The sequence below is a fragment of the Coturnix japonica genome, chromosome 8 (genome assembly GCF_054131305.1).
Source record: "Coturnix japonica strain WE chromosome 8, WE-NBRP24, whole genome shotgun sequence".
Lineage (NCBI taxonomy): Eukaryota > Metazoa > Chordata > Aves > Galliformes > Phasianidae > Coturnix > Coturnix japonica.
The window spans coordinates 12,543,744-12,556,819 of record NC_140670.1 but is presented as its reverse complement, the minus strand read 5'-3'; positions in this window follow the sequence as shown (position 1 = coordinate 12,556,819).

Genomic DNA, 13,076 nt, shown 5'->3' with positions numbered 1-13,076 from the left:
CTCATAACTGCTTTTCCTTTTGTATTAAAGCCTAAAATCTTTAATAATCATTGAGATGTTTGAAGACATGAAGTAGGAATGTGCTACATTTCATGTGTCTGCATGCAAGTGCATACATCCAGTCAAGGTAAAGACAACTATCTTCAATCTTGCTGTATCAAACAAGGATGTTACTGTGGGAGAAAAAACTCATTTTTGGATCTTGATGGTGGTGCTGTTCGTTTGTTTTTATGGAGCCTTACTATGATTTCCATATTTTTTATATGACAATATACACATAAACATATACAAACGAATACACACATGCGCATGTACAAAGAGACAAGTACACAAGCACATCTCTATGTTTCTGCCATTTGAATGGCAAAGAAAAAAAAAATCACATATTTTCCAAATTCCTATGAGTATAGCAGAAAAAAAAAGGATGAAGAGTGGGATTCCCCCTCTGTTCTGTGCTGTAGACCACTGAAGAACAAAATCAGTTCAGGGAACAAGACTGCACTCAAACCTGTTCATTTACAGCTACTGTCAAAAGATATTGTCAGCAATATTCCTTTCTGAGTGTGAATGAAGTGCTTTAGTGCTTTATTTTTCAATGACAAAAAGAATTCTAAACAAGCAAGCTTTGGTCTTCAGCAAACATTTTCAGTTCAGAGCTAATAAACTGATCTGATGTCTGTTTAAAATCTCAGCATTTGAAAACAGTAGTACACAGAACTAAATATATAAGACCTAAAAGATCAGTTTTCTTCCTTATTTTTGGACTGTTTTGTTGGGAAGACAGCAATTACACAGAGTTCTACCAGCTGCACCTTTCTTTTATTGATACCACTTCTTTAGTTCAAGAACCTTTTGTCCCGTTCTCCTGAAGCTGGACACAAAGTTTCACGCTGAAGAAGTAAGCAGCTGATTTTGGAACTGGGAAAGTTCTGGCCTCTAATAGAGATTTAGCTGCAGTATTACTTCTGCATTTTTGCTACCCATAGTAAGCTGCCTGATCTCAATCATTTATTCAGTTTCTCTGTGGACGTATAGATTATTACTGCTGTGCAAAGGAAATCTTTCTGCACCCCTTGAGTAATATCCTCTAGCCTTATTCAGACTGGAAGCATTTATCAGAAAGTCATTCCAGCTGTTCTATTTGTATATAGCTTTCACTCCTTCTGTTTAAATGTGTGGACAGCACTACCTCAATTAGTTTAGAGAATGAGTGGGTCTTTTAATGTTTACTATCTAACTAGTTCATTGGCCCACACAAACAGAAGGAGCAGGCTGATTTCTGTGCATGAAGACTAAGAGAACAATAAAGCTTCCTGCAGAAGTGATGTTTCTGTCCTATTAAACTTTTAGCCAGAGAAGTCTGAATCTCTTTTGTCTAAGTAAAACCTGGATAGAATCAGCGAAAATACTCCACCATCTTTTGGTATCTAGTTTACACATAGCATGGAATGATTAAAGAAAAAAAAAGTCCATGTAGAAAAATTTATATCAAGGATTATGAATTGCTTTACTATCTACTTTCTGTCTCCACAAGGAATAAAAGAGTAAATGCATAACAGATGTTAGTTCTATTACTTATCTTAGTACTTTTAGTGTGCTTAATATTTCAATGAAGAGCTTAGATCAAAACATATATATACAGCATGAGTGGAAATAATTAGAACAAGCAATGCTATGTAGAACTGAAGTAGTTCAAACTTCTCTTAAAAGTAGAAAACCAAATTTAATCATAATTTTTTCTTGATCTCTTCATTCTTATTAAGAAGTTTGGACAGAATGACCATTATTAGCCTTAACCTGGGGGCTGCTGTCTAACCCCAGCTGTACCTATTAATTGTATAGAAGACACAGCTGATGCTCATTTTCTGTGCCTCAGTCAGCAAGTCAGCAATGTAACAGTCACTTTTCATTGCAGCCAGGTGAGGAAGAGGTTTGTTTTTTGGGTGTTTTGTTTTGTTTTGTTTGTATGGGGATTGTATTGATTACTCAGAAAACTTTGAAAGAATATTGAGAGTGAATGGCTGTATGTTAAAAGGCTTTTTTTTGAAGGCTTACATAGTCTGTTATGTGACTGTGAAGTAATTGTTTGTATTCCTTAGTGTGCTACTGTGTTGTAAGGCATTCTTGTAGTTTTCTACAAGATACCTTTGTCGCTAACAGTAAGGAATTGGCCTCAGAGGAAACTTAGATTATCTTATCCCACTTTTATCAAATAATTATGCTGTCTCCCATGTATGGATTTTGGATTATCTCTCTCTCTCTCTTTTTTTTTTTTTTTTTTTTTTTTTTTTTAATGATTTCTGCTGAGGAAGCATTAGTAGTATTTGTGTTTTGGTTTTCTTTAGTGATGGGAATACATTCAGGTCCAATTTAGGTGTCTCAGTAGGGGAGAGCACAACAGCAGTGGGGTGAGATGGATCCAGGGGCAAAGAGTCTCAAATAGACCAACAGTTATTCTATACCACATGACATCATGTTGAAGGCCAGAAAGCTGTGGAGAGTTGGCTAGTAGACAGTTGCTGCGTCAGCCAGTGAGCAGTTGTATTGTTAGCTGAGCAACAGGCTGGTGAAGAGTAATTGGATTGTGGAGATGGATAGGTATATAGCTATGTTTTATTTCTGTCTCGATAAACAGGTTATATTTCAACACATAAATAGTTCTATTTTTCCAACTCTGTTCCTCATTCCACCTCAGGAGAGCATGTGAATCACTGTGTGGATCTGAGCTGCTGCCAGGTTAAACTACAGCACTTTTTCTTAACTGAAGGGGCCTGAGTTATGCCTGAGCACTGTTATCAACATCTGCAATTTACTGATCCATCTTTAAGATGGAAAGGACTGAAGGAGGTACTTCAGACTTCGGGTTCCCTCTTCTTCCCCATAGGGTACCATCTCTTCTAACAATGCCACATGGGACTTCTGAAATGAGTTTTGGTAGCTAAAGTCATCTGTGAAGCATCTTAAAACTTCTGTGGAAGCTTCTAGCAGATGGTTGGTTAAGAACCTTGTGGAAGTGAATATGAGAAGAACAGCCTCTATTTCATATCGTTTATTCATACCAAACTTAATTGATACACATAGTATCAGCGTTATTGTTGCATGTCACAGGTGGTGTCCACATGAAGAAATGTGTAACTACAAGAAAGAAATGTAGCATTTCTTCATTTATATATCTTCATTTATGTGGCAATTCTGCTTCATGACTTTCAGGGAGATATTTGCATCTAGACAGGAGGTAGGAGATGGACTTGGCCTTTCATGTTACTGGGTTCAAGAAGTCTTGACCGTTATTTTAGGGCAAGTCAGTTCCCTGATTGTCTGTCTTGCTAGTTACTGCTCTATTTGACAGTGGTTGGTAATGTGTACTGGCTGGCTGCCCCTGCTGTCATGGGAAGTAGTAGAATGTTTACTGATGCTGACATCTGAACAATCATTGCTCTGCTTCAGTACCAGCAAACAGATGACAGTAAATGGCTCAGACCATCTTTGCAGTGTGTCAGAGAGCTGATTCTATCTTGATTTTTCTCTGGAAAGCTTAATTGATTAAACTGGATCTTCATAAAGAGTTTTCAATCAGCCAGAAGGTTTTCTGCAGTGACAAAACTTTCTGAAGGTGTGTGGCTTCCTGAAGGTACTATCTGTACTGTTAAGCTGTTTAATACATTGAAGAGTTTGGTGCCATAGTTAATGGCTGTAGAAATATCAGCTTGTATGGTGTACCATTGTTAGCACATTGGGAAGCTGTTCTGATTGCTGTACCAGTAATATTGACTGACTGATCAAAAAGAGTGCAGTCAAAAACAACAAAAGCACTGCTGGTATTTCAGCTTTGCATCTGACTTATAGAAAAATGGGAATTTTTTGTGTTCTGTAAAAGCCTTCCTTGTTTTACCTAACACTGCTTATTTCCTCCTCAGTGGGGTTTTATCTAATCTACAGTGGTGCACCTCTAAAACAAGCTTGAATGCTGCTTTGCAAACATTTTTGTATGTTTATAAATTGGTCCCAACATATCCTGTTATCTTATCTCTAGACTCAGAGTGTTGATAGAGAAATTTCTGATCACTTCTACTTCATCAGTATACATTCGCATAAATTCATCTGGCAGCTTAAAGCCAATTAAAATTTATAAGCCACAAGTAGTGAGTGAAATTCTGAGGATTAATTTACTCACTAGAGTATTAATCTGTGTAATGTAGTAGGTTATACTTCAGTAAACTTGGCTATATGTAGATAGGGAGATGCATTTCCTTGCGTGTTTTACTGTAAATGCAGTAATTAGTCCCACTGGGCTGTGGAGCTTGAACAGTTACAGCCAGCACTACTGCTGCAGCCTTGGTCTGAACTCTGAGAGAAAGAGCCCAGTCAGCAGCATGAAATCCAGACGTGCTCATCTTGCAAGATCCTTTTTGCCTGTCATTCCCTGCTCTGAGTTGAAAATCAGGAAAGTAAATGAAATAAGATTAATTTCAATTAAAAAATGGGAAACGCCCCTTGGTGTAAATATCAGAATGTATAACTTATTCCCCCTATCTTCACCCAAACTTCTCTATTAAGTAAACTATTGGGAAGGAGTTTGCGATTGGAGAGATTAGTGAATGACTTGATACACTCAACAGAAGGAGCTTGCTCCTTAAGGCTTGTGAGTCAGGATCTTCCTACACTGGGGGAAACTAATTGATCAAACCTAGCAAGTCTGACTTTTGTTAATGGATTTTTAACTACCATTTATTCAGCTAATGGTCTCACCAATAGGGAGCAGGGGCAGAAAGATGCTATGGATAGCATAGGAACAGTTGGTACCTGGTAAAACATTTTAGTTCTTTTCCTCTTTGCTTTAAAATTGCACATTTCATAAACAACTGCTTTCTCCCAAGTTATTAGCTGTGGACTTGTTACAGTAAACTCGCTGGATTTCAAGCAGGTCAAAAATAAATAAATAAAGCTGGTGGAAAACAGGGCTTGTTGAGCCTGGGAAGATAAATTATTTTCAGAGTTTTGTTTGGGGGGAGGGGAGGACCCAAACAACATTCAGAACAAGAAATTGAATAAACAAATACGTTGTAGAAACATGTACTGGGGAGCACAGGAGTTTCAGGATGAGGAGCTGCAGTGAGGCTTTCTGTCCTGAGGAGGCTTAGACAGTTCTCACTGTTTTTTTTGCTGCTGTTGCTGGCTGCGAGTTGAAAGCTAGGTTCTTGGCTGTTATGTTACATTACTGGACTTATTAATTGTATTCCTTCTCACAGGGATGATGTTGAAAGACCAAAACCTGCTCATTTGCCTCTTTCTGGATAATGAGTTATTCAGGAAAGTCCTAGTCCTAATTCTTCTGTTTGTTCAATGTGGAGCACAAATGTGAGTGCAAAAAGATGGAAATGGCTTTCTGCAGACAGCTCCTGCTGGTTAAGAGCATTGCTGCAAGAGGAAAACTTTCCTTCTGCCTTGCCTCCCTCTGTGTGCCCCTTCCAAACCTTACTGACAGCCCCTTGGGCAGCCTCAGTCCCAGCTCAGGTTATGGCTGTTGTGGACACGAAGAATTTAGTCACCAGCTGTGTTATGTTGGGTAGTGTAGGACAGAGCTGCCCATGGGCTGGTGACTGGCCAAGTTCTGTGGGACCTGCACTGCAACACGGCCTGGAATTCAAGGGCTTTTAGCCAGAATTCACATCACTGTGCTCATGTATGCAGCTGTGTTAGAATAACATTATGAAAGCTGTTCAGCTCTTAACACAGGTAATGGGGAGAGGGTTATAAATATGTGCTTATCATAATGTTATGCCAGAGAATCTGCTGTTTTATAATAGAAAAAGTCTACTAAGGAATCTGAGTAGAAATTGCCTTTTGGATTCACATATCTGACAGATCAAGTAACTTCCCTCTCTGTCCCATTCAGACTATCTGGTATTATCTAGTTTTAAACATTACTTCAGTCATTACATACATGTGTACTTTGAAGGAAAAAGCATAACTACTAACCTTACATGGTACTTATTGAACAAATTTAAGGGACAAAGCAATCTTGTTTAAACCCACGTTATTTCTTGTCTATTAACACTGATTTGTTTTCTTTCATCTTCTCTATGTTTATTGAAGCTTTCATGCTTCCTGTGCATGTGTGTATAGGTATTTCTAATTATCTTCTACAAGATATTGTTAGTCTGTCTCCATGTAGAGAAAGTGGTGTAGTGGTATTAAATGGATTTTAAAATGTCTAATGTATCTGTGAATGTAAGAAAAATGATTTTTTCTTGTTTTTTAGTGTAGTTCTTTTATTATTATTATTATTATTTTTTATTTTTTTTTTTTTAATTTTTTTGTCTCCATTCTAACATTCAGGACACATATTGGATCACTGTAGACTGCTTTATGGTATTATTTTCTGGTGGAGTCTAGTAGGTCACCTTCCAGAAGAGTTCCCTAAACACAGGTGCCAGTCATTTGTTTCCACAATTCATTATTGTTTATTATTATTATTTTGTATGTAGCTCAAATTGAGTCACTCTTACAGACTGTCCTGTGTTTTTGTGTGTGCATACACACAGCGGGAAGAAAACTCAGAGCTCACCAGCTTCTTGGCTTGAGGCAGCTGGAAGTTGAGACCTGTTGCTGATCTGCCAGTGCTGTAGCAGCTGTGGCTTAGCCCAGCTGATCTGAGCCAAACCACTGCGTTTGCCCCTGTCTGGGTCCATGGGACAGGAGAGCAAGGCCCTGTTGTGCCCAGAAGTGGATGGAGTTGTAAGACTGGACTCAGAGTGACTTCAATCTGGTAGCTGTCATAATAAATTAAAAAGATAGGAAAGTTTTAGATCATTTGGACTTAAGTTTTGAATCAACACTTTAGTAGATACTAATATGTTTCATGCAGAAATTTGAGATGTGACTTCTTTGTTAGATATTTTATGGTTGGAATTGCAACCTCCATTGCACTTCAAGATGCTACTTTATTTCTTGTTTCATGCAGTACTTAGGGCCCTGTTCCCTGCAGAGTCATTAACAATGTATTTTGTTTCTCTGCTAGAGGCTTAAGATACAAAACTCACTCTGGCTGCTTCTTGTTGTGTTCCAATGGCCTAAAACACTGCCTTACTCTGACAAAATAGCTGGATGCTCCCGTAGAGACTATGGCAACTGCTTTGTTTTGTCCTATTCAGGGAAATGGATTCCAATTGCTCAGGCTGAGTGCTTGCTTTAATTTCTTTATAAATGCTGGGTGACTTGTAGCCCTTTAGAGAAACATTCATGTTCTTTTATTTAATTCTTTGTGTTTTGCTGAATGTCAGAACAGTATTGGTCATCTGTATGTATATGTTAAAAAAAGAAGAAGAAAAAAAAAACTGCAAAAAACAAAAAATAATTTTCCATGCTCATAATCCTTCAATTTATTACTACTTTGGCATTATTAAAGAAGGGCAACTCCTTTTACTTATTTATTTATTTTGAACATGCATAAGAAGAAAGTGGTTTAAATGTTAATTGTTTTAAACTCAACATTATGTGGTTCATTAGGATGAATATTTAATTTAATGCAATCAAAAGATTTATACCTGTGTTTATTTCTAAAAAAGGCGAAGATGCTGCAGGATAGCATCTAGCTCTGTTGTGCTTTAGAGAATATAGCTGATGAAAATATTCATGCAGCAATTGTACAAATATTTCTTTCTTTCTCCTCATTCATCCTGACATCTATCTATTCTCTCATTCTTTATTCCTAAAAATAAGCCATAGGGTTCTAATGGGGACACTGATTAAATATTCTGTTCTGTAATTTATGCAAAAATGAATCCCAACAGGAATCAGAGACTCTGAAAATCTGTTGTGAAATAATTATCCTGAATGACATTGTAGAAATGGTCCATGAGGATGTTGTCAATAATACATTACATAAAATCTGTTTGAAATAAACCTTGAAAATTACATGATATTCATGGGAACCTGAAAGAATTATCAGTAAACAAATTTAATCAGCTTGATGTTATGCATACCACTCAACCTCTTATTATCTGATCATCTAGGTTTTAGAATGCTGTGGGGAATTGAATGACAATTAATGCAAGATAGAGCTGTAGGAGCTCTTGTGGTGGCTGCAGGACTACCTGATTCTCTTAATTTCTGCTCATCTCTCTTCATTTGCATTCATTTCTTGCTGCCACAGAGTCTTCAGCGTCACCCACTGACGGTGACCTGTCTGTTTGTTGTAGCAGCCATTCCCTTAACAAGAAGGCACTTGCTAACAAAGAATGAATCTTCTTGACAGTGAGAGAATTCTAATTCTTCCCACAAAAAATGATTTTACCAATGCTTAGACACTGCTTGTTGTGATATACAAGCTGCATTTTAAGAAAGTAACATGCAGCATAAACTGTAGGTGGGGTCATGTACAAACTCATTGATGTTTCTTGCTATTAAAGACGGGGCTGTGCCAAACTCCATTACAAATCAGTTCTGAAGAGGTGGAACCTCCTTCTGCACCACTGAAATCAGTGGAAGCAGAATGTAAGGAAAGAAAATTCTTGCTGTGCTGTAGAGCCATGTTATAGGATGAGGGGACATGTGTACATAATAAAATTCTGTGTTTAAGTCTAGATAAACAATACTCAAAGCAACAATTTTCACTTGGCTGACCTGTACTTTTCTTTTAGAACTTCTCTCTACTTGTACTTAGGTTGCTCTGAAAGCAATGCCTTATATTTATTTGTATTAAAACTATGAACAAGAACACAATAAAACTGTTTGATAAAGCAAATTCTCAACTACAAAACGGTATTTTTCAACATAGTTAACACCATTAGCTATGCATTTTCACCAGCAATTAACACGTGCTGTGCTTGTAAAAAATAATAATAATAATAAATTTTAAAAAATTGTCTCCCAGTGAAGGTGTGGTGCTCCAAAAGTAATGCCTAGAAACACCACTGTTATAGAATGGACCTTATATTTTATTATTTTCCAGGTTCAGTGGTTTTACCTTTTTGTTAGTTTACATAATGTTAAAAAAAAAAAAAAAAAAAAAAAAGTGAAAATGAAGTTCAAGCTGACAGGCAAAGTTTCTATTTTTTCTGTTCATGTAATAAGAACACTAAAACTAATAGTGCTTTATTACTTTTTCTGTAAATTACTTTAGGCTTGAAATTAATTAAATTATGTGAGACTGAATATAACTTCTATTACCAAGATAAAATATCTTAACCTCTCTCATCGGGAAGATGACAGAAGTCAACCAAGTGGTAATGGGAGATGTGAATTACATCTTTCATAGTTCTACATACTTCAAGTGATGTGTTTAGATACTGTTTCTCTTTGTATGAATCAGATTAAGTTAAGCAGTGTAGCCCACTAAAGGACTTGCTAACAAATTGTTTGAGAAGATAAATGGGGACAGAGGGACAGGACCACAAGAATTTAGGAATAGACTATTAAGAAACCATTATCAGAACAATTTCTTAGGTTTTAATGGGTTGCTTATAGGTTACTTGTAGTTTCTGTCGTTAATTCTGTGCTGGAGTAAATTCTCTTTTGGATTATGAGCTTTTATTTAGCATAAATACATATCCCACTTGGGCTGCAGGTTAGCACCTGTTGATTTTAATTCCTGGTTTTAAGTGGTTTGCATGCAACGAGAATCATGTTTCCTAGCACATTCTAACACCTATAAGCACTTTAAAGTTGTTGTGGATATGTGCACATTAAGTAGTTATACAAAACTTGCTTGTGCTTAGTGCAAGAACTGCATTGTCAAAGCCTATCATGCACAGAGGAATCCTATGAAGTCTCATTTGGGATTGTTAACACACCAGTTTTAGACTAGATGTTCTGACTTCATTCCCTAATGCCAGTGTACTTGTCATAGGTGTATTTTTATTGCTTTAATACTTCATGGAGCTATTAAAACTTGGCAATTTTAGCAGAGTGATAAATCAGCAGGACTTAATTTGCAAGGCTATGGCTCACACTGCATGGAACTTCAGAATGTGGTATCTTACTGCAGCACATGTCAAATATGTCCTAGAAGTTTGTTTTGGTATCATAGGAATGTGGAAATATGTGGACTGCCTTCCTCAAAGCAGCCACGGGAAGGAGTAGCAGTCCTAACTGCTTCACCTCATGCTACAATTATTGCCTCTGCTGATTCAGAAGCAGATGCTGTAGCTGTTCAAGTCTTCTGAATTTGTAGACTTCAGACAATCAATATAGCAAAGCTTGCATATTTTACTCCTGGCTCAGTGGGCTTTTAAAAGCATTTACAATGGCAGCTGTGTCATTTTGCATTCTAGTAAGAGAAATCTAGAACAAGTGCTGCAACGAAATAAACAAAACCTAGCACTTTCATACTGACACTGTTAATAAGTGTGTGAGAGCTCTTTGGGGAGGAGAATTCAGTTTTCATTCAAAACGGAACTACTAAACATGTATTTATAGTCCTGTTTCTAAATGGAATAGAGAAAATATTTTGCTCTGGGAGAATGGAGTTTACTAGTGGATTCAAGTATAACTTCAGCAACATACAATTGGATATGGCAATATCACGGTATTGTTTTATTGGCAGTGAGATTCCAAACTGGCAGAGATGTATGAATGTAAGACTCAATTATGGGACTGTGGTGTTTTAATGCCATCTGCCAACAGTTTACTCCTTATGCTGCAGCATGTGTACCTTTGGAATGAGAAAAAATGATTTTATAAAATGAGAGAAGAGGTAAAGCACATTAAATTGTACTCCAGATCTTTTAACAAATACTGTTACTTAGAGATTTCAAAGTACAAACAAATTTATACTTAAAAAGCCACACAAAGTGTATGGTCTCATGGTTCATGTGAAATATTGTAAAAGATAGGTAATATATACTGCATGAGATGTTTGTTACCTAGAAATGCTTGCAAAATCTGATTCAATACTTATGTAAGCACAGGTCTCAACTCCTTTCTGAATTAGTGTTTGCTGTAAACAGAATTTTGTAAATGAAGTGATGCTACCTGTAAAGGGATTTTACAGATTACTATCAAACACTTTGCAAGTATTTGGCAAGTTACGGTGTATAATAATACTATTATGATTATTTATGATCATTTTATTATGTTCTTTTAGTATTCTAAGTGCTTCAGAAATTTGTTTCTGAATAAACTTCTGTATTTTTTTTTTCTAGTAACGAGTCATGAGATGTTCTTGAGTTACTGACCATGAACACATAACAATGAACTTATTCAGATTAAATAAGAAATCTTCTTCCTCTAGGAAGAAGAGGTAATATTTAAGAAGCTGGTCATGGACAAATTGATATTCTGCTTTTAATTCCAAATGACAGAATTAAGACGAAATGTCCAGTGCCCTGGACCCTAAATTCAATTCTTTTAGCAAATAACACAAGCTGTATTTTAGAATAACACAATGAAAATAATATCCCCTCATGATTAGGACTCTGTGCTTAGAAGTAAAATATGCTGGAAGAAGAACCTGCTGTAGTAATAAATGGTATCAGTCTGGCTCTGGTCTGCAATTATCAATGAACATGTTTAACTTAACTGTTTGAGTAGTGCCATTGAAAGCACATATGTGATTGATATGTGTGTAAAAACACAGGTAAGTGCCCTAAATTTGTAGTTGCATACAAAGAATGGTATTATGATTTTTTTTTCCAGTAAATCAGACTCCAGAAATGTTTGCTTGTTGACAATTTCAATTTAGTTCCAAAAAACTAAAGTTCCTCTTTCTTGCGAAAATTTGCTTCTATGGTGTAAATAGATAACAGTATGAAGTACTGATTGAACTACAAAAGAGAAGGTTCCAATGAGTGCTAGTAGTGATTTTTTTTTTTTTTTTTAACTTATCTGTGTTCTAATTCTTGAGTTCTTTTTAAGAATGAGAAAGAAGTCAGTTACATATCTGAAAATATGTTATATAATGAAGAAACCAGTAACTACGATTGGTTTGGATACTAAGAAATATTTCTTCACAGAGTGGTAATGCATTTTATCAGGGTGCCTGGGTGGGTGTGGAGGACATAATTATAAGCTCTAGACATAGAAGACATAATAAGCTCTAGAGAATGATTGTCTGCATCTAACAGCGCTTTGGAAATCCTCTGTAGGTCCCAGTACAGATCACAAAAATCGCTACACACTTGAATGGTCTCACTTACTTGATGCACTCTTTGAATGCTTAAAACTAAGCACTTCAGTACCTTGTTCAGAATCCTGTTCAACTAGCATCCTGATGTGTTTCCTTGGGTTGTTCTGGGGTCACTGAACAAATAAAATAATAAGGTGAATAGCAGGGCAAAATAAGCAGTTGTCTCATATTTTACATGTAGCCTTTGTGTAATATTGCTATGAGAGGAATAAACTTGTTTTTGAAAAGAATAGTAGCACTGATAAAGGAACAGTAATATGTGAGAAAATTAATTGGTTAAGTAAGAAGAGACAAAATGGCTGAATTTGACTTGCTTCTGGAAGATCAAGTTTGTGGTTATTCATACGACCTGTTCTAGCTTTGTTAGGGTAAAAATGATAGTTGAGTGTTTGGGTTTTTTGTTAACCCTGATTATAAAAGCTAACTGTCTAATCTTTTTAGGTGAGTGTAGGCATTTCAATTGTAATGCTTAAGTATAATAGGTCAAAAATGAAAATCCTAAAATATTAAAAGCTGCTAAATTGAACTGTGATGCACGGTTTTTACAATCTTTTCCAGAAATGTTTATTTTGATCTGGATTTATGGTTTTGAACTATGGGATTCTCCAATTAAAGCTGAAAGGGAAACCTTTTTATTCATTTCCTTTTTTCTGTCCAAAACAGAATCTTTTCAGGGAACTGAATTGTTGATGCATTGTCTGAAATATTCACTGGTAGAATCTAAGCTAGATTCTGAATGAGATAGTAAATAAATGGACCCTCTTGACACTTCTTCATAAATATGCCTGCTTGAGGGTCTCCTCGTCAACCTCTGCTTTGTTTATGTATTCAAATATTGATAGTTTCAAGAAGGATCTCCTTTGTTAAGAACTGTTTTAATCGATTGTGTTTAAGAAAAGCTGACAGACGGCAGTCCTCTGGTTAATATCTGGGTTGCGATTGAGGAAAA